At 42.2% G+C, this 22,352-nt stretch overlaps 1 protein-coding gene across 3 annotated transcripts in view; it reads left to right on the forward strand.

The window, feature by feature from the left end:
• Positions 1-22,352, forward strand: part of LOC131447278 (ephrin type-A receptor 7-like) — a 162,697-nt gene that overhangs the window by 40,907 nt on the left and 99,438 nt on the right. The window lies entirely within an intron of this gene.

The following is a 22,352-nucleotide window of genomic DNA, read 5'->3' on the forward strand; positions in this document are numbered from 1 at the left end:
TGTGAGCATGAAAAAAAGGTGAAATAATAAAAAAAAAAACATTGAAGGATACAGAAAAGAGGTTTTGTGAGACAACTGCGGTGAAGAAAAGTCTTTGTCACTCGATTTTCAGACAGTTGATGCTTTTGTTCCACGCGATGACACACGACAGCGCTGCTTTCAGAGAGCGGCGTCACACATATCGACATGCGAGCCTGAGTAATGTAAACAGCTTTGTGAGTGAGTGAGTCAGTCAGTGTGTGTGTGTGAGAGTGTGAACACAATGACTAATGTAGTTTGTCCTGAGGAGTGTGACACCACTGGCTTTACCATCTACTGTTTCCATGTCGTAATTCTCTCACACACACACACACACACACACTGGTGGGTGGCGTGGGGTGGCGTTCTCTGACGTAAACACATTCAGACAGTGTTTCTGTGCGTTGTGTCACGGTGGGGTTGCTCATACCGCAGCAGCAGTTTGGTGGTCTGACTGTTGCTGTTGGATTTCACACTCCATCTTGCATTGTTGTGCGACGTAATGTAGGTGTTATGACGAGGTGTAGACGTAATGTCCACGGACAGCAGACCGAGGGCATCGTTGTCATGGAGGAGAGCTGAACTCTCTCTGTATCGCTCTCTCGACTGATGCTGTTCTGGTTGTTGGTTACAGTTGATCTCCCACCAACGCCATGATTTTGAGTACAAATATCACACTTTTTATTCATTCATTCATCTTCTGATGCTCCATCGCTCCACATGCTGGTGCCAATCCCAGCTGACATAGGGCGCAAGGGGCACAGGTCCATCACATGTGTAGATGCATTCAATCACACACTCACACTGTGTAACATTAAATAGTGAAATCCTTCAAGTAGACAAAGTAACACAAATGTTTTGGGGAAACATTTGGAAGGAAAAATATATATAATAAAAAAAATAATAATAATAAATAATAATATAGTGGTTGAAAAGCAGCTGCTGTCGACGTTTGATGACAAAAACTAAGTATGGTTGAAATTAACAGTGTACATGTAAATGATGTTCATAGAAGTTGGATGAATGAATAATTGTTTTTTGTTCAGGCAAATAAAAAGGAAATAGCATTGGAGAGAATGTTAAATAAAACATTAAACTTATGCAACATCAGAGTAAAACAGGACTGTAACTAATGATTATTTTCATAATCAAATCATGTGTTTTTTTAATTATTTGACTTGTTCGGTCTGTACAATGTCAGAGCTTGTTTTGATTATTAAAAACACTCAGATAGATCAGATAGATCAGCATTAGTCGAGCCCTTCTCTACATTAAATCTCACAACTTACATGTTATTACTTAAAGTAATAAGTGAAGGCCGAGTTAGCGACAGGAAGAAACTTTCTGCCTTTTTTAATTGAGTGGAAAACCAGTTTTGTGGTTGAATGGCTGGCGATGATTTTCAGATAAATACAAAGCCGATGCTGCGAACCTCTGTTGTCAGGAGCAGTTTTCCCTGAAAACACTGTAAGTGAAGCAGAACATTTGCTCTGTTGTAGAATTCCTGCTCCTGCTCTCAGTGTTTGACAGCTGGCGATAAGCGCTGCTCACTGATACTGGCAGTTGCTCTGTGTGTTCATTGATCTGCTTTTGTGTAATTACCAACAATGCTGCAATAGAAGCTGAGCCGAGGACAATGGAATCTGATGGAAAGACTCACAGAGAAGCTGTGGAGGAAGTAACGATGCACACGTGTACTTACGACGGGTGGTCCTGACGCGTGGTCAGCGATCAGAGCTCAGCAGAGCCGTGTCTGTCATCACTGATGATGTCGCTAAAGTGATGGCTGGCCATTTTTGGATGCACTTTGTCCGAAAAAACATCTACAACCGGGAGAGAACCCTTGTCTGAGAGCTCTGTTTGGGCTGTAGTGTTAAATGCATACGTGTGATTTGATTGGCCAGCACCTGTTGGTATAGTTGCATCATTTTCTGCAGCTCTGAAAAGAAAAGACTGGCACAGCAACATTGGATTTTGGCAACACCTGACGCTAGGGTTTCAAATTCCATGGACTTTGTTAAATAGTTCTTTTTCTTAGTTTATATTTTAAACACTGTACAAGTGGAAAGAGTGGAAACTTGGCTTGTAACTGGAAGGTTACCTGTACCTTTGCTAGTGTTGGATACCTTACATTCATTACTCCCTGAACACTATGCAGTTACTGCCCACTACTCCTAATTCTAGATTCTAGAACGAGGCAGAGAGGAATTTCCCTTCGGGGATTAATAAAGTACCAAAAATTCAAAGAAATCATTTTTTTAAAAATGGGAAAAATCTGCTCATGTCGTTAAGTCATTCTGCAGAGAACATCTCTCTCTCTCTGTCTCTCTCTCTCTCTCTCTGATGACACAGTTTCAGTGTGATATCACACAAATATCAACCTGACTAACCTGGGGAAACTAACCTGCTGCGTTTGTTTTTTGCATGTTATTAGAGTTCTTATCCACGTCCTGATCTGCAGGCAGTAGCCTCCTGACTGTAGCTCAGAGGTTACTACAACTAACGTAGGACTTTCTCTCCTGCTAATTACCTCAGTGCTTTGGTTGATGTCCGTCCTCTGCTGATATAAGTCGCCATATAACAGCGACGGTGAATGTGAGGTCTAGAGAACATGACACTCATGTCTCAAAGAGACAGATGTCGTCAGTTAATTCAAGTGTAACTAACTAACTACTCTGCTCTACTCGACTCTGCTCTACTCGGTTTGGCATCGGACTCGTCGTTGTCCATTACTTCCCTGTACCTGCACAAACTGCCCTGACATCGTTGTATACGCGACACAAACACAGAGAATGGAGGACCTCGGGTCTGTGGACGGAGCGCGGTGCATTTTGTGGTGCACTCTCCCCTCCCTCCTCTTTCTGACTCGGCTCTCAGACCACTTCTTTGGCATTTTTTAAATCTGGGCAATGGGCAGAAGCTGTGAGCTGCAGAAGAAGAATATTCCATTGAAGTAATACATCCTAGTAAAGGGAGGAGAGGAAAGAATAGGTACTGTATGTTGCTGAGAAGACAAGGATGGTGGAGTTCTCTCTCTCTCTCTCTCTCTCTCTCTGTCTCTGTCTCTCTCTCTCTCTCTCTCTCTATCTCTCTCTGTCTCTCTCTCTGTCTCTCTCTCTCTCTCTCTCTCTCTCTCTCTGTGCCGCTATCATATGAATATGCAGCGCTAACCGCTGACATCTCCCACTGCACCAGAGCTATTGATCAGCTGTAATGCTCCGCTAAACTGAGGAATTGCGCTGGGACTCCTCTCTCACTCACACACACACACACACACACACACACACACACACACACACACATATCTGCACAGTGATTTAATTCTCTGTGTGGGACAGAGACACTACACCTGTGTGTGTGTGTGTGTGTGTGAGTAACCTAATTATTACAAAGCAGGTGATGGCGGTATAAGATAATGATAATATCCTTGATTTCTGCATGTGTTTGTACACACGCTGTGTACTGTGTGCTGCGTCTGTGACTAATGTATGTCTTATTTACTCCTGGGTCTTAATTGTGGACACGAGCGAGTGCAGATGCTCTAAGCGTCTGCTGTGCCGGGTCAATAATATCGAGCAGCCGGTGAGCGGCGACTGATATCGGTGCAGGAAGATAGCTGTTGTGCAGTGGAGAGGAAGATTATTACCTCGTGCAACGTAAACACCAGATTATGTCAGATCTGTTGTCACAGTGTGTCCTCTCTGTGGCTGAAATGCTGACTTTATTTAACATGTCGAGTAGACACAGCAAAAAGTTTATAGTGCATACAGGAAACAGGCAAAAAAATAGGGCTGCAAAGATTTATCCATTATAAATTGATTACTAGATTAATCGGCAGCTCCTTTGATAATTGATTGATCAGTTTGACTCGACTTTTTCTCATAATTAAAGCCAGCTTTCTGACTTTTTTAGCTATTTAAATGTGAATATTACTGTTTTTTTTTTTGCTCCATATATAAACCAAATAAGTAATCAATGATTTGAGGAATTAATTGATTATGAAAAAAATCATTAGTTAAACTGAAACAAACTCAAAGGCTGTGATTTAATCATTGTTTTTTTTTGTTTTTTTCTATGGCAGTTTAAAAATAAACCAACCTCCTGTTTGGATATTTGTCTTTATGTTCTTATTCTTACGTTACATTATACAAGTCGGTATATTTATGGTCTCTTAGTTGGAAATGCTCTGTCGAGGGCCGCAGCGACTGAGACAGATTAATCGATCATGAAAACAATCGCCGATTCATGTTTGAGATCTTGACATGAAAATACAACCGAGGATCAAATCACAAACAATCTGTCAGAAGAAATTCAATATTTTCTTCAAATTGCTCAACCTGAGAAGAAATGTGAGGCCAAAATCTTGTTTTTTAGTGATTTTACAAAAGTCCTAAAGTGAAAAATCATGAAACACCACTGCACTGTTTTAAATGTTCAGATGAGTGTAAATATAGACATTTGTGTCTCGATAACATGAATTAATTTCCTGGAATTGTTTTGAAGAGTGAATTAAGAAGCCAAACTGTTGGCTGCACACGCTGCATTGTTATTCTCCAGTATATCTTGACCTCGCATTATAAAAGTGCACCACATGCACTCGCAGTGATGAGAACATGGTCTCATTATGAAATGCCACCGGCAGGAACAGACCAAGGGGGATACAGGAACAAAATGATGTCATAATTCACCTTTCAAATAGAAACAAGTTTCATTTGCATGTGTATTTGTGTTTATTTCATCCTCGTGTGCACCATCCTGTTCTAATTAAGGCAGTCTGCTCTTTCTATATAATTACGTGAGTGTGGCGAATGCCTTCAGTGGATTCTCTTATTATCTCTGTGTTTGCTGCTCCACAATCCAGCTCCAGGCTCATTCATTCACCACGCTGCTTCTCCCTGCGATTGCTCTCCTTCCCTCTGTAATTTACTACACGCCTTTCTTCTCCTCCCCCTTTACCCCCCCCCCCCTCTCAATTTCTTTATTTTGCTCACCCATTTACACCCCCTCATGCGTTTCATACACTCTGCTAAAGAAGTGTGCACATAATTTCTACCCCACTGGTCTCAGACGTACATTATGAGTTCCTCATAACACTTTTATAAGTTTGCCTTGTTCCCCTTTTTTTTTTTACCACACTTTTACTTTTTTACAGATTGAATTTCCCTCACTCTCTTTGCTTTTTGTGGCTTTTATATCCATTTCCCTGTCAGTATTTCCTCTAAGGTTTGGAAACCAAGACCTCTGTGTTAAGGTTAATACTGTATAATGGCTATGACAATTTGTGGCTTTCAACCAGAATTGAGGTTCAAACAGGACATGTTGAATAAAAGACAGGAAATGACATCATACTTTGATTTATTAATATCGTTACTATTATCTCTGCTCACATGGATTTGTGGGGAACTTTTTGCATGTGTGTTTGGAAATGTTAAAAACCAAAACATATAATATGGGACAATAAAAAAAAAAGTTTTAAATGATTTTTTTTTTTTTTTTTTTTTTAAATGAACCAAATAGTTCAATACCAAATACCTCAAAATGATTCTGCCAAAATTGTGAATCCGGAAGCTTCAAAATGGGAGTTTCGAGTCGTATGGGTGACGTAACAACCAGCTGCCGGTTAGTACAACAGATAATTCTCTTCAGACAAAGAGAAACTGGTGTTGTGTTAATGGCAGAGACTCAGCAGGTCGCCCTGTTTGAAATATTCAGCCATATGATATTTATCAAGATATATTCATCTATATGTTCCTCTGACATGCTGTTTCTGTCTCTCGGCCCCCTGTGGGAACCATGTGGCGGGGTGAGGAGGGGTGAGGACGGGTGAGTCGGGTTAACGGGCTGAAATCTGCTGGAGAAGCGCGGGCATTTATACTGTCTGTTTGTGTGTGTGTGTGTGTGTGTCCAAAATCTGGCACTGACGCCCAATCATATGTTTGTGCAATCACTCCCACTGTTGCTCTCATCCCTCCCTCTGTCTGTTGTCACTTCTTGTCATGTTCCCATCAACCCTCCCTCTTTTGTCTCAGACAGAATTAGTCTCATAATTCCTCCTCCTCTGACATTTATTTTCCTCCCTCCGTCCAACTGATTTGTGCCCTTAAAGAAAAACTCCCTCTCGCTGCCTCCATCACTCATTCACCTCGTCTTTTCCTCCTCAGTGCTTGACTCCTCTTTCATTCTGTCTTTTTTTTTTTTTTACCCCTTCATTTTACACCAGCTCTCGCTGGCTCGGTGCCACCCCCTGCCCATCTGGTCCTTCCACCCTCCCTCCATCCTTTTTCGTCTCCAGCCACATCACATACTGTTCGTCATCTCTCTCTCTCTCTCTCTCTCCAGCTTTCATTTTAAATAATTCACATACTCCTGGGAGAAAGACAAATGTGTTCTTTTGAGCCCAGCATCTGATGTATTTATTTAGCCGGCCTGCCATACAACAAGTGGGCTGACAGTAATGGAACACACTCAGACTATGCAGCGCACATTTGCACACTCTTCTAAAAGACGTATATACATTCCCCTATGGACATTCAAGCATTTATACACAGGGTTTTTTTCCCCCATGCCATTGAAATGTCCTTGGTTATTGAAAATATGTGCTGAAGGGAGGCCAAGCATTCACCGCTCATCCTTCTGTCTCTTTGTTTACCTATGGCGAGCAAAAGGAAGGAAGGAAATAAAGTAAGAAAAAGAATTTAAAAGCAGGACATTGTGGAAATGGAGGAAGATGAAATGTTGGGGGCGGGAAAAGAGTTAAAGGGAATACGCAGGGATTGCAGAAAAAGAGCTGTCAAGCTTTCTCATGGTTGCATGGTTTGTTAGTGGCGCTGCATAAGAGCTGAATGCATAAAATATGAGTTGTAAAAGCTGAGGGATGAGTCGCAAGAAAGGAAGGGAGAGCGGCATGACGCGTAAATACGAGAGAGGGAGGACGGCAATAGAGAGTAAAGATGAGGAAAAATGGAAAATAACAAAGTTAACTACAGTTCATAATGTGTGGTGCATATATTACCACAACAGCAGTGACAGCAGCAGGTTAGCATTTGGTTAGTGGACTTCAGCCGCTCCTGCTGAAGTGGTTGGATTTACCAGAGTCATTGAATGCATCTTGTCAGCTGATCTTCAGAGTGGACAGAGCGTCCTGGAGCAGAGTGGACCTCCTGTGAACCAGTTTGTTTTCTATCAGGTTTGATGTTTATCTTGTAAATATAACTTAAGTGAAGAAATGTAAAGAAACAAAGTCGACAGAAGAGGACGTGAGAACTTTAGCCAAAGGCTGAATGAGTGAGAAGATACGACCTTTCATCTCCCCCCCCCCCACCCCTCCTTTTCCTCATACCACTCACACTCATGAATTAAATAGAGCTGACATGAATGCATCAAAGTTAGAAAAGGTTGGCACCCATGTGCTTAATCATGTTGCTAACTCGCCCGACATGACTCGGCCTCATTTCTCTGCCTCGCTCCTGACCACTGAGCTGACTCAAACATCCTGTAAAAGACCGAAATACTCTGGAAAAAGACTATTTGATACAAGAAAGTGACAGATGTGATGTAAGTAAAGCCCAAAAATAACTTACTTTGACGTAAAAAGGGACCTTTACCTCCTGTCATATGGTTTAATCTTTCTCTTTCTTGAACAATCACACCACTTCAGTATTACTAAAGCATGACACCACATTTTAATGCATAGAGCAAAATGGTTGGAGGTTACCGTTACAGACGATTGCAGTTTTACAAAAGTGGATACATATAATATCTGTAGCTCTGTGGGGTTGAAATAGTTGCTCTTATTATAGGCACTCAGGATTAAATAATCAGGAGCTGCCAAAATGTAAACCAAACACAGTAAGAAATCTAAATATTACCCCCGTGGAGAAATTATTCAGCAGCAAATGCAAACAATACAGACCACAGAAGAGAATATAAAGCAAAATAGAACAATAAAGGAATATTTACAGCACTGTTTTAATTCCTGGGGAACATATTTGTCTTACTAATGGTCCATGTTTTCTTCAGCCTGTGCATATTTTGTTTTAAATGTTGTTCTCCAGTGGAAACCTTGTCAATTAAAATAGCACATATAAGAAATAAAAAGAAATAAAAAGAAACTCCTTTGGAATTGTCTGAAAAGTGTAGTATTTACAGTGAGACACGTTTTATTTAATATCAATATCTGTATTTATATTTGATACCTTTATGTAAATAGATTGATGGAAAGTCTGTGCCTTATGTGCAGATGTTTAAAATTATTATGTTGAGTAAAGAGGATGGAAAATGACAAATCTATAAATAAATTAGAAAATAAATGAATAAAGAAAAAAATAAAAGTCCTCGCCAGGTCAAGAGCTGGGGCGTCATTGTGGCTCATTTGCTGTGACGACCTCTAGAGGGGGAGAAGCTGAAAGACAATAAAACCCAAAAAACACTTATTTCTGTATGTATTTATTTACATTGATCTGTCCAGGGTGTAGCCTGCCTACCGCCCCTATGTCAGCTGAGATCGGCAACAACACCCCCAGTGACCCTTATACCAGCGGATAAAGCAGTAGAAGATGGATGGATGGATTTATTGAGTTGCAGATTTGTCTTTTTTCTTTGTCCTCCATAGTGACTCAGAACAGAACAGCCGATGGCAATCCTGTTCATGTGGCACATGTTATTACATGTCGACCCAATGTGCTTCACAGAGAAGGCAACATAAACACAAGAGGAGAAACATGTCAACGTTCAGCACGTTCAGCATAAATGTCATGAATACAAAAGCAAACGACGAAATGTCGAGTCAAATAACGCTTCTCCCGGGAGGTTGTTGTCTCTCGTGACTTTGGGCCACAGCGTGCTGATAAGACACAGGTCGTAAATCCTCAGTGAACAACTGTGACTCATGAAAAGGTTTGGTGAGGACACGCTGCCTCTTGGCCCCAAAGATAAGTTCTTAAGTCTGATTATGTCAGACTGTCTAAATCTTTGTGTCCTCATGTGATGCAACAGAGGGGACACTGGTGCACGAGACGACTTTGTCTTCCTGTTTGTGCACAGGCAAGTAAATGGTCTGTATTTATGTATGTAGACTAGCTGAGCTGGGAATCGAACCCTCAACCTTCTAGTTGAAAGAGGACTCGCTGGGCCACTGTTGCTCCGCCAAGCGTGACATGTACGGAGAGAAACTTTGTGGGTCTCCACAGATCAGAGTGTGATAATGTGGAAGCAGACACACACATATGCAATCTACCTTGCCATGTTCTCCCTTAATCCGCTGTTAAAATTGATATATTGTGGGTGAGAAGGCATTGTCGAGCAATTGCCCATTCAGCCTCCAGTAATAACTTTCCATCTGTTCAAAATTGATGTGGGATCAGTGTATAGATCTCTTTGCCCCCACTTAACCTTGGTGAACGTACCCGTTCTGTCTCAACAGGAACGTCTTAACAGAAGCGGCATTAAAACAGTAATTATTTTCCCCATGCAGGGTCTCGGTAGAGTCACGGCAGAGAGATGAAAAACTGATATCCTTAATGTGGAAGTGTGAAGTCAAAGATCACTGGATCTGCAGAATTGGTTCTGAAGGGGCCAGTGTGTAAAATGTAGGTGAAATTATTCTCATTTGGCAGACTTTGAAGATAAAATAAAGTAAATAAAATTTTATTTTTCACAAAATTTCATTGCCAAATACAGCTTTTCACAATACAAGGGGTTTATTTTTGATCACTGGTGCAAGAAACTATAAATATTAAACACAACATAATGTGTGTCGGGGGAATGTAAGTCAGTGGAGGATTGTGGGGCTGATTGAGGAGGTTGGTGAATCATGATTGGCAGTCAGACTGATTTCTCTACACGTACGGAGCTGTTCATACACAGGGGCAACTCCATGTCTGTTCCATAAAAACAAAACAACAGTTGAAAAACTTGGAAACGTTAAAGCACACAATTAAAATAACAATTCTTACAGCAATGAAACAGTGCAGACACATAGGAGAAAAAGAAAACAAAAAACGAGACAAACAAGGAACATGAGCATCATTTCATTTAAAAATGATTAAAAACATGTACAGTGCGGTAGTCTATTTGTTACTTACTGTTGTATTTTATAATATAGTTGTTGGCATACAAGACTGTCCATTTTATCTGATACAACTGTGCATTTAGGTATTGAAATGTAAAAAAACTGCTCCAAAAAACGAGTATGTGCACCATATAAAGTGGCTGTGAGTGTAAAACATATTAGTCTGAGTTAATGCGTATTAAAATGGCCTCACAGCGCTTTAGAGCGATGTTTCCGCGGAGCTGTCACGTATCAGAACGTGAAAATAACCTTCAAAATCATAATAATGTGTATTTGTATTAAAGGTTTACGTGTGTTTGCATGTGACAGGCTGTGATACTGTCACTGTTTGACGCTCCTCTGTGTATGAGACTGTCTGTGTGTGTGTGTGTGTGTGTGTGCCGGCTGTTGTCTCTGTATTCACAGCTCGGTGCAGCAGCCTGCTGTGAGGACAGAGTGCCCGCCCTCCTGGCATGCGAGCCTGTGCCAGCTTTGCTTCCCATCCTCCTACCCCTCCTCATTTTGTTATCATTTGTCATCATCCCCCCTCATATACCCTGATGTACACACACACACACACACACACACACATCCCTTATGGAAATGGATGGCATTTCTAGGGACACCTGCGACTCTGTGTTCCAAATCCCCCACTTTACATATATGTAGACAAATACATGTGCACTACTGCTTAAAGGTAATAAAACAAACAAACTGTTTTTTTTTTTATTAACTAATATTTGTTCAGTATCCAGCTGATAGCGGTTTCCACCTAGTCATAACCATCAATTTTAAAAACATAATGTTCCAACAGCTCAGGTCTGTGGTGACGGGTGGCCATGAATATTTGATTATTTAATTGTCCACTTGATTATAAAGTTGATAAGGCAACTACCCATGATTAGATTAAAAAGCAAACAATGTTTTATGCATTGATTAAAACATCTCTCTCCTCCAGCGACCTCATTTTTAGAGCATGTATTACCACAATGAGGCAGCAGCAGATAACATTTGGTTCATGTGCAACATGTGTGTTTGCAGGAGTGATGTCATTTACAAGGATTCTTGAATGCATCTTGAAGCCACTCCTCTTATCCTCAAAGCCTTTGACCGCACCGAAGGTCTGAAATTTACCAGGGTCATTGAATGCATCTCGTTTACAGCGTGACACGATGTGAACCCTGCATCACTCTCTCCAGCTCTTGGGGTCAAGGGTCGTGTGAATATCCATCAAATGGTATCAAATACCAATAGCATGACTGTTAAATAGCATTTCTGCTTGTTTATCAGACAAATACCAATACTGAGAATCAATTGATTGATTGATATAGTTTGTTCTAAGAGATTCAACCAATGTACGCCCTGTAAATTAATTGTAATAACCTTTAAACCACCAAAGACTGTTGAAAACGGGCATCTTATAGAGAAAGTCGTGAAAGTCGAAGCTAAAAACTTTTGTTGCTGACTTCCAAACCCTCTGACAAACTATCTTTCTAAAGTAACAGAGGGCAAACTGGTTGGAGCGCTTTCTTACAGCAAGTGAGTGTAACCCAGAACATTAGAGGAACTGAACGAGATGGTGGCTTTAATTGATGGAAGGGGCAGCACAGCCTCCATACTGGGGTTTAAGTGGAGAGAAGGTGAAAGCAAAGCAACCTGAAAGTGTGGAAACTTCTGCAGCTGTAGTGCGAGAAACTTGATTTAACTTGTGAAAAGAGTGTTCAGCACCAGATTAAAGTGATGATCTATGTTTACTGTCTTCGACTACACGGAGACACAAGACTCTCTGACACATTCAGTCGCAAATTCACCCACATTCACACACAATGTCTGCTCAGACGCAAGCTTATGCTCCCACTACTCCCACTGTCATAGGCTCACATGTGTTATTTGTTCGTCTGCTGCTTCACGCCCCAGAACACACACTGGCATTGTTTTAATGCATAATCATACATAGTTACACAAACACCTGAAGGCATTGTATTGACTTGACAACCCATAATCTCCTCAGATGGACAGAGTCATTAGCGCTCAGAGACACAGGAGAACGTGGAAGCCTAAATCTACAATCTACACTGGAGCCAAATCATCATTTTATATCGTGTTAAAGATGTGGGGGATTTCGTGTGCAAACTCTGTCGATACTTGTTTCATGCTCTCCTAATGCACACTTTCTCTCCTGCACTCATGCACAAACACTCAGAGACAGAGAGACTCGCAGTGGGGAGCACTGTGGAATGATTGGCATCCTGGAGTGAGTGTTATGGGTGACATTTCCACTGTGCTGGGGTATAGAAGTCTCTCGCAGAGCCTCTGCACCGGCGTCACAATGAGAGATTGTGGGGCGGGGGTGCAGGGGTGGTGGCACCGAGTGGGAGAAGATGGCTTGTCGTATATTCAGTACATTCATATCAGAATACATTAAAACCAGATTCCTCTCCTCAAGGACCGTCGTCCAGTGAAGTTGAGAGAACTTTAAAGCATGTTTTCCTCTCTGAAAACAAACTAAACTGTAATCACACAGCACCATCTAACTCCAGTGTTTTAAGATAAGGAAAGACACATTTCTTTGAGTTCTCTTACAATAAAAGTGTCATCATGAATACACATTCATAGTCTTCTCCTATAGGGATTTCTCCATATCACTTGTTTCGTGTCTGATACCTATAATGATACCGATATCAAAACCTCGACTCTCTACAAATTCCAGTATCAATCTCATGGTCATTTTACAATTTTTAAACCAAGAAGCTGCTGATGCATTGACCACCTGCAGCCAAGTGATTTCTGTTGTTGACTTTTATTTAGATTTATAGTCTGCGTATAGTCGAGCATGTGATAGATTTTTTCATACAGCATATCTACATATGTACAGTGTATTTCTTTTACATCAGCATGTAGACTAGCGGAGCCAGGAATCGAACCCACAACCTTCCAGTTGAAAGACGACTCGCTCTACCACACATAGTTCATAAGGTGTGGGTGACTCTGTGGGACAGTCTCAGTGAAGTCAATAACCGATAAAAGTGATCAGATATAAATCCGGCTGGTTTTGTTTACACTTGACTTTTCCTGCTACGTGTCTCCGTGTGTCATGTTGCTCCAGCGTGCAGAACAATGTAAATCTACTGTTGAATTAGTTATTTTCCCTCTCTATCATCCATCACACAGGACATAGTGAGAGGGCGCAGTGCAGAACAGTGAGTCTCTGTCGTGCAGTGAACCATTGCTGTGTTTGCACAGATTGAAAAAATCAGACACAGGGGGGAAACAGAAGTTTACACACACACACACACACACACACACACACACACACACACACACATTTACACGTGTGTAAAGGCAAAATTCATGCACGACGAATTGTTGCCTAATCAGCTCATGCGCAGCATGTGTACACACCAGCTGTACTTTTGTCCTCTTTTTGTGTTTGTGCAGTGAACATGTGAACATGTTTCTTTGTGTCCATCAGGCCGAGATAATACCTAACGGAAAACGGACAAACTCTAACATATGGTCCTAATAAAAGTCATTCAGCAGACATGTATCTATCTGCACAGATGGATGCTCATGTTTTACCTTGTGTGTGGCAGTTAGACTTCATATACACTCACTATCCCGGCTCCTGGCTGCATTAAGGTAACATTTGTTCAGAGATGGTCTCTGTTCAGTCGTTTTCTTTGGCATTTTCTTCTCCTCCTTCATTCAGCTTCTCTCTGAAGGGGTTGCCACAGTGGATTGTCTGCCTCCATCTTGCCCTCTTCCTTGTGTCCTGTAGGGATGAGGCAGTGTGATACTCAATAGCGGTGTGGCCCCAATACTTGACAAAAATCCAATGTGACGTGAAAACCCTGAATATTGCATAAATGGTTCACGAAGCACAGGCTGTGAAGAGTAATGTGCGTCACTCAGTGTTGCTCAATAGGCAACTTTGTTGCTATATTTAGCGACTTTTTCAGACCCTCGCAGTGACCTTTTTTCAACAAAGCGACTAGCGGCAAATGTTCTGACTTTCTGGCCAAACCTTAGTGACTTTCCGAGGGTGGAGAGCCAGTGTGGATGTAGACAAAGAGAGGAAGAGAGAGAAGCACTGTGCCAGAGTCCCAGACAATGTGTGGATCAGTCCCAAGTAAAATAGTGTCCGTGAAATGCATCACGATGCTGCCGTTGTGATTGGCTGATCAGATATTTGCATTAACAGACAGTTGTACAGGTGTACCTAATAAAGTGGCTGTCTCATGTGGTTTTAACGGGCCCCGCTGCCGCTGGTGATGGATGGTGTGTTTATGATGGAGCCCCTCTCTGTGCTGCGTGTGGATCAAGGACCACAAGCATCATGCAGTCTGTCACAGAGAGGATCAAGAGATGATGCAGAATGGCAAGGATGGAGGTGGGGAGAAAGGAAGCATGGCTGCAGGGAAGGAGGTGACACCAGAGTGGAGGGATTTAGGAATAAAAAAAAGGGAGTTGGAGTAGAGAGTGAGAGAAACAGGGCCACCTGCTTAGAGGGAAGGTCATAGTCAGCAGGGGATATTGGACTCCAGCTGGGCCAGGGACACGTCACCAACACACAAGCAGTGCGTAACACGTCCTTTGCTACCATGTTGCAAGCTTTACCGTTTCAACACATAAAACAAAATTAAGACGCGCAAAGTCAGCTTTTTATGTGCGATGGTTGATCGTCATCGTCGGTGAACTCGACAGTCCATATATGTAGATAACGAGATCCACACGCCGCCTCGCCGCCTCGCTCCTTTTCTGTCTCTCTTTTTTATTTGTCCTTCCTACACTTTGTCTCATCAAAGCAGCCTCATCTATCCCACGCTGTTATTTTCATTTGGCACAAGGATAAATCTCATCCCACTTTATGATGCAGCAGTTGCAAAAAGATAGAGGCAGAGATAGACCGGGCGGTGAACTGTGAGACGGAAAGACAAATGGGCAAGAAAGGCAGAAACAAGCCGAGCATAGGTGTTAAATAAAAAGAGGAATAAACAGGCGAGATGCAGGAGAGATGGATACAGTTCTGTTGGTTGTTAGAAAGAAAAATGTCTTGCTGCCTGACGTGGTGGTGTGTTGAAAACCGAGTGGAAACAGTTTTAGTTGCACAGCTATAAACGGCTATAGAGAGGGCTGATGGGAAGACCGGCGCGGTGTAACTTCTGCAAGGGTGAAGTTTTTGCCAAATAAAAATCCTAATTTGCATTAATGCATGATTATTGAAAGATGGAAGCATGATTAACTTCATGAAATGAGCCCACTAAAACATCTGTCAGGTGGTATGGCTATAGGCAAGACTTACTTACATGTATCTTTTAGCTTAGCTCTGTTCATTCATTCATCTGCTAACGCTTTATCCGACAATCCCAGCTGACATAGAGCAAAAGGGCGGGGCTACACCCTGTTCATCATAGAGACAAACAACCATTCACTCTCACACTCACGACTCCAGTCAATTAGTCTAATCCTCAAATCTGCATGTATTTAGACTGTGGGGATGATCCGCATTATTTCATTTGGCCAGATACACCGTCCTGGCACAACCCTGACACTGACTGTGGCCCCCAGTGGCTGGAGTCAAGTTGGAGCTTCACACATCCAGTAATAGTTTATTCCAATCATTCCTAGACACTGGACCCACAGGAGGGTTTTTTGCAGGGTTACACATCGTAGTGCAATGAGGATTGGGCGCCTTGCTCAGGGGCAACTCAGCCTGTGACCCTCTCCTGGGATTTTAACTTGAGACCTTCCACTTACAAGCCCAATTCCTTTCCTCCATTCAAACAGATTTGTGTTTTTTTAAATATCATTTACCAAATAGTGTATCTCTTAGAAATGTCTGGTTTAAAAACCAGTGTCCTCTCAGCCTGATACACGTTGCCATGGTCTGTCGTCCTTGTAAACACTGGTTTATTCTACAGTGAGAAGTGAATTCAGACCACTTGTCAGCGACAGAAGTAAACACAGTGCAATTCTGTAGATCGTAAATAGGACTTCTTTTCAAAGACTCCATCTCAGCAGTTGAGCCCACATCGCAGATCACTTCCTGCCAAAGTGCTTGGAAATAAAATTCTCAAGTCTATTTTTTGGAAGATAAAGAAGAAGATATATAAGCTGTAGCACCGGGCCCCTGCACACCAGCAGCAAACACTGCAGGCCAAACTGTGTCTGTGTGTGTGTGTGTGTGTGTGAACTTCAGTGAAAGTTTCTCATTGACGGTTAAAGAAAAAGAGGTTTTCTTGATTTCCTGAACAGCTTATACCTGCTATAGCTGTCGAGGCACAGCTTCCTTCAAAGGGCTGCTGCTGCTGCTGCTGCTGCTGCTGCTGCTGCTGCTGCTGCTGCTGCTGCTGCTTTGTATGTGGTAAACACTCTGGTCTCTGGTCAGGAAGGTCTGCAGAGCGCTGTGTCAGGGCTGTAAGTGACAATAAAAGAAGTGAAGGCGCACACTTTCACCTCTTTATATTCCCTTCATCCTGTAGACACCCATCTCCTTCTAGAGGAAATTGGTTGGGGACTAGATATTCCTGTGGGATCAACCACCATAAATGAAAGAAATGGCTTTGTCATAGTTAGAATTTTGCTGAAATATATCATATAGCCTTTAAGACAAATGCCTCCTGACTGTCACCTCTTAAGTGCCATCGCTGAATTAAGTGTACTTTCACGTCTTTTTTTTACTATTCTAAGTTATTATCCTGTCTGCCCTTAGGGACCAGTCATTTTCAGGATGAAAGTGGAGGCTGATGTTAAGAGTTGTTAAAGCAGGAGTCTGCTTAGTAATAAAAAAATGCCTTGTATTTACTCAGTATTTATGGTTTTATTAAAGAAAACTGTAGACATATTCGTTTGCTCCTGCATGAATCAGCCTGTGCTGGTGTAGCAGATGTCGTTCTGTCTCTCTGCCATCCGGCCCTGCTGTCACCAAGGTGATGTCCTCCATCAGTATAGGACAAATTGACCGGGCCCCTGGGGCTGCCTGAGGCCACTCTGTGGACGCTTCCTATACCGTCTTCAGTGGCTGTCATGTGCAGAAAAGCCTCTGCCAGCACATCTTACTTAACCAACAGGGGAGAGAGAACACTCCGGGATCATTTACTCTATAATGTCAGGGATGAGCGCTCGGCCTCTTCTTTTCTAACACGGAATCATGTTAAGGTAACTGGTTTATGGCTGATATACAAACAATATACAATGCTGAAATACTATTATGTAAAAACACTATTACTTTGATACAGTTTTACTCAAGTAAGTCAAAGTTTATCTTGTTTAAAATGTACTCAAAGTTACTCCATTACTTTTTTTTAACAGCTTTTATTTTTTTTATCCCCATTAAAGGGACACCTTAACTAATTTAAGTGCAATGACAGAATCCAAAATTTTAATGTGGCCCTGCGATGTACTGGCGTTCTGTCCAGGGTGCACCCCGCCCTGTGTCAGCTGGGATTGGCCCCAGTGGCCCCGCGACTCTCCTGTGGAGGATAAAGCGGTAGAACATTTGATATCATATGGAATCATTAAATGAATACAACTTCATTTTATTAAAATGTTATGGTATTTTAGACATATAAATCTTAACTAAAATGTTGAGGATGTTCTGTGAATTTGTTTGAGGACCCAAAAGAATTTCCCGTGACCCATCTGTGGGTCCCAACTCGGTCTTTGGGAATCAATCCCATAGACCATCCACACTTTTTTGATGTAAAGATGTGGTTAAAAATGCGGTACTGCAAACACTTGGTGAAGTGAAAGAGAAGTCACAGATTTTTAAAATGCTAAAACCATCCAGTTTTTTCTGAATGTGCTGTGATTAGCTCATTAGCTGTAACTGATTTAACTGTGTTTAAATACAATTATTAACTCATAAGCTCATTAACTGATTATTTACTTTTAACCAATAGGCTTATAATGGTATGTAATGGACAGGTTTGTGAAATATTTAATAACACCAATGTAATATTGATTTAAATTTAAATGAATGTTTTACAGTGTGTTCACACCTTTGTATCGTTGTCTCAATCATTTATCAGCGTGTTATGTTTTTGATGCGCCTCTCGTGTCTCAGCAGGCAGACGCACCTCGAGATGCTTCTGATGTCCAGATTGTAATTGTTTTTTTTGTTAGTTGTTAGCTGGGTAATAAAAAACATCCGTAGTAAAAAACAACTTTAAAAACAAACTAACTGTGTTTCATTCCCAGTAGCTGTGTCTCTTGTAATTCAGTTAAAATGCATGCTGTTATAAAACATGGGCTGCAGAGACAGCACAGACAGTTTTAATGTCATGATTATTCATGGATCTGCGCGTGTGTCTTGAGTGGACACAGTCAGTGGTGTCAGTGACCGGCCCCGTCTCTTCCATCTGTGAGCTTCGTGCTACGCTTCCCCAGAGGCCTTTAGCTGCTCTCTGATGGCACATCAGAGGCCTCCACCTATAAACGCTAGCATTAATAACTCCCTCTCCCTCTCTCTCCCCTCCCTCGCTCTGTCTTCACTGGCTGACTGTTGTTTATATGGCTGTAAAATTCAATTAGGCTGCAGGGGAGTGAGCCGGCCTGCATTTCTGCCTGACAGGGTGACATTTCATTTGCAATGAATCATGGGCCAGAGGAGGACCGGTCTGGCGAGCAAAACAACACTTCTACTCCTATCTATCCACTTCTTCTCTCCTCTTTCCTCCTCACTTCTTCTTACTTTACAGCCTCTCCCTGGGTCTTTGGAGCATCAGACTTTCCCCACCTCTATTTTTGTTGCGTGGATTTTTGTGACGCAGAGAAAACCTCCAGAGCTCAGTCTAGTTTATTGCCTGCTGTCCGTGCGAATGTGGCTGTGTATTCACGTTTATCCTCCTCAGAGTTATTTCCTCTCTATCTGCATGTCTCGCTCTCTCTTTATCTGCTTCTCTTTCTGCCTCTCAAACCTTCCTGTGGTTTTATTTTCACCACAGTGGCCACTTTTATGTGTCTTCCCTTTGTGCTGCAGGGTCGTCACAATACTAGTATTTTTTAACTCGATACTTGATACCATTTACCCTGGCACTGTGGCGGCGGGTTTAACGTGACGACGACACATTTCCTGTCGCTGTGCATTCGACATTTGGATCATCGGTTTGAGGCATTTTGAGCCACGTCCGTTGGTCACGCCTCTTGGAAGTGGGAGGTGACTTCACCCTTTCCAGACTTCCTGTAGAAGTCTGGAAAGGGATGTTAGATGCATCAAGCGATGTTAGATGGATGGATGGATGGATTTATTCCCGAGGGGAAATTGGGTCATCGTAGCAGAAAAAAGTCAAAAATACAAATACAAATACAATGAAAAATTAAATTAACTTCTAACAGCTGAGCTAACAGCTCTTCACCTACTCATCTATGGCAAAATACCTGAAATATGTCCTCATGCTGCAGCACAACTTTAGGTTAACTACCTAACTTAACTACTTCAGGTACATTTTTCCTGCCATCAAAGCAAAAACCTTGAGATTTTAGTTCCACTTCAGCTGCAAAAAAAAAAAAAAATAAATAAAAATAAAACAATCTAAATTGAAAACCATCAGAATTGAACCTGCTTCCCTTTTGCCCAGCAGAAACAGTGTCAGGTCATTGCCTCTGCTGAAAGGTTTGAGGGCCAGCTCTGGCCTGGGATGTGGAAAAGAATTGGACACATTTCTTTCGAGCTCAAGTTCAAGTGCTTCCAAGTCAGGAAATGATGGATTTAGGCCGTTTTTCTACCCTGTGAGTTTGCTGACTGCATTATTTTAAACAGACAAAAGCAAAGAAAAGAATGTGTTCGAGACCACGGAGAAATCTGCGATGAGGAATTGCCTGTTGTGCTCGTTAAGGCGACGTAAACAGAGTTGAATAAATGGGGCGACATTGAGCAAAAACATGCGAGAGCGCGGTAAACGAATGCATCAACCACCTCTCTGATTACACAGCGAAGGGATTCTACATAAATGGAGGATAAACTGTGAATAATCTGATGCAACAACATCCACGCTGAGGAGGTATTAGCGTCGCTCTTGGGAGCGTGATTATGAAAATGTACCAGAACTTCGATGGTTCTAATTTCAATCGAGTAGAATTATGCTTGGGACAGATGTTGTGTTCTGGTCTGTGAGCTGTGGAAACCCAGTGTGTAAAATGTATATTTATATTTCATTTATAATGACTATGGATGAGCTGAGACGATACTCAGCATTGTAAAAATCACTGGATTGGAGAAAGAAAATAAAAAGTCAATACCAAAATGATCCAAAAGCACAATATTTTACATAAAAGCTCTTAAAGACTAGGTTTTCATCTAGTTTGTCTGCAGGTAAGTAATGTTTTCATCATTTATTTCCTGTCTGGGAATTAGCCTGAAAGCGAAAAGTGACTTTTTTTTGGTCATATTATTGAATAGAAATAAAGAAACAAAAACTTCACATTTTAGAAGCTTGAAACATTAAATGTGTTTGGCTTTTGTGCCTCTCGTCCCTTTTAAAGGATTTTTTTTAAATAACATTTAGCAAGAATGCTGGTTTTGCACCTCACTGAAGGCTTTTTCAATCAAAACTTCTTTGTCTCCATTATTCCTATCACAGGGTTACACTGATATAACTGAACTCTTTAAATTAGCAACTTACATTCCTGAGCACAAACCTGACAAGTCAGTTTAGACCCAGCTGCAACTCGCAAATCACAAAGGCGTCTGTGTGACCCTGGCACCCATAATATGTCTACAGAGTGTTCCTCATTATATCTTTGTTGAATCTAACTTCCCTGGGGCAAAGGACTGATAACTCAACGACACAGTCCTCCCCAAGGTCGACTCCAGGTATCAGCAGAGGGAGGCGCCTGAAGCCTCACCTCCTCTCCTCCAAACCAAAGATAGACCTGAACTCTGAGATCCACAGGCAGACTGACAGAGGTCTGTTCACGTGTTCATGTTTGGCATCGTCTCCAGAGACTCTGTCTTTGGTCGTCTCACCTGATGATCAAAATCTCCACAACATGAACTGGACTGAATTCAAATACTGTTAGACTTCCTGGTTCATTTGCGATCTACCACACTTTCTATAGGTTTGTACTCATCGGCGTAGCAGTGATAGGAAAAACCATGAGAGTGAATAACAGAACCAAGAGAGTTGGTGTATAGAGAGAAGAGGAGAGGGCCCAAGACAGAACCCTGAGGGACCCCAGTAGCTAGAGGACAGGGTTCCGACACAGGTCCTCTCTAGGTTACTCTGTATGTTCGGTTTTGAAGATAGGACGAGAGTAGGGTAAGTGCAGAGCCTGAGACACCTAGATCTTTACTGTTGACTGTATGGTCTTTTTATAAATTACACAGTGTCATTTAAATCTCTTCAGTGACCGTGACTCTCAGTGCTTTCACAAAAACTAGATGGACTGACATGTGGGAAGATCCGTCCGTACGTAACCTCCCCCTCTTATAAGACACAAAACACTCTCCTGACCACTTCTGGTTCCTATAAAACCGTCCCGTAGCCTGTTTACGAGCTGTGTCACAGTCACGCAAATGGCTGCGAGTTCAGGGGTGGGAGGGGGTGTGTGGGGGGGGGGGGGGGGTGCGTGGAATGGAAGCAGTAAATTTACAGTGACAACATGGAGCGTGGTGGGAGGAGGAGGGGGGGGGGGGGGTGGGGGGGGGAGGGAGGACACTCCATATGACACCTGCGATAAGGCCAGCCAAGGGAACAAACGGTAAATTCTTTCAGTTCAGCAGGAGAGCGCCACCGCTGACCTTCAGGTGTCAGTATTTGCATGGTATCAGGCAGGTGTGTGTGTGTGTGTGTATGTGTGTATGATTATGCTCTGAACCCTGCCAGCTTAAAAAAAATCTCATTTTATATTCCAGTTGAGATGTACCGTGCAGATTGCTTTTATAATGCAGTTATCACCATGACACACACACACACACACACACGTCTGTGCACATGCAGGGAATTTTATATTCCAGATCCTGCTCTCCTCACATTTCTCTGCTCCACACACACACACACACACACACACTAAATGTCCCTACAGTGAGTCCCTCTTTGCTCCTCTTTTAGGGAGGAGTCCTGTAGTGAAGGTGATCTTTATTTAAATCCAGTTGTCTGTGCTCAATCCTAATCTCCTCCCTCAGAAAGAAGGGATTTCTGTGCTCCGCTCTGCCCACTGATGTGATTTACACCGGGGGGGGAAGGGATGGAGGGATGAAGGGGTGGTGGTAAAAGTGAGTGATGGGAGATGGATAGGATGTGGGGAAATGTTATCCGTCTTTGAGAAGGCGGGCAAACATAAAGGA

Source organism: Solea solea, chromosome 20, assembly GCF_958295425.1.
Source record: "Solea solea chromosome 20, fSolSol10.1, whole genome shotgun sequence".
Classification (NCBI taxonomy): domain Eukaryota; kingdom Metazoa; phylum Chordata; class Actinopteri; order Pleuronectiformes; family Soleidae; genus Solea; species Solea solea.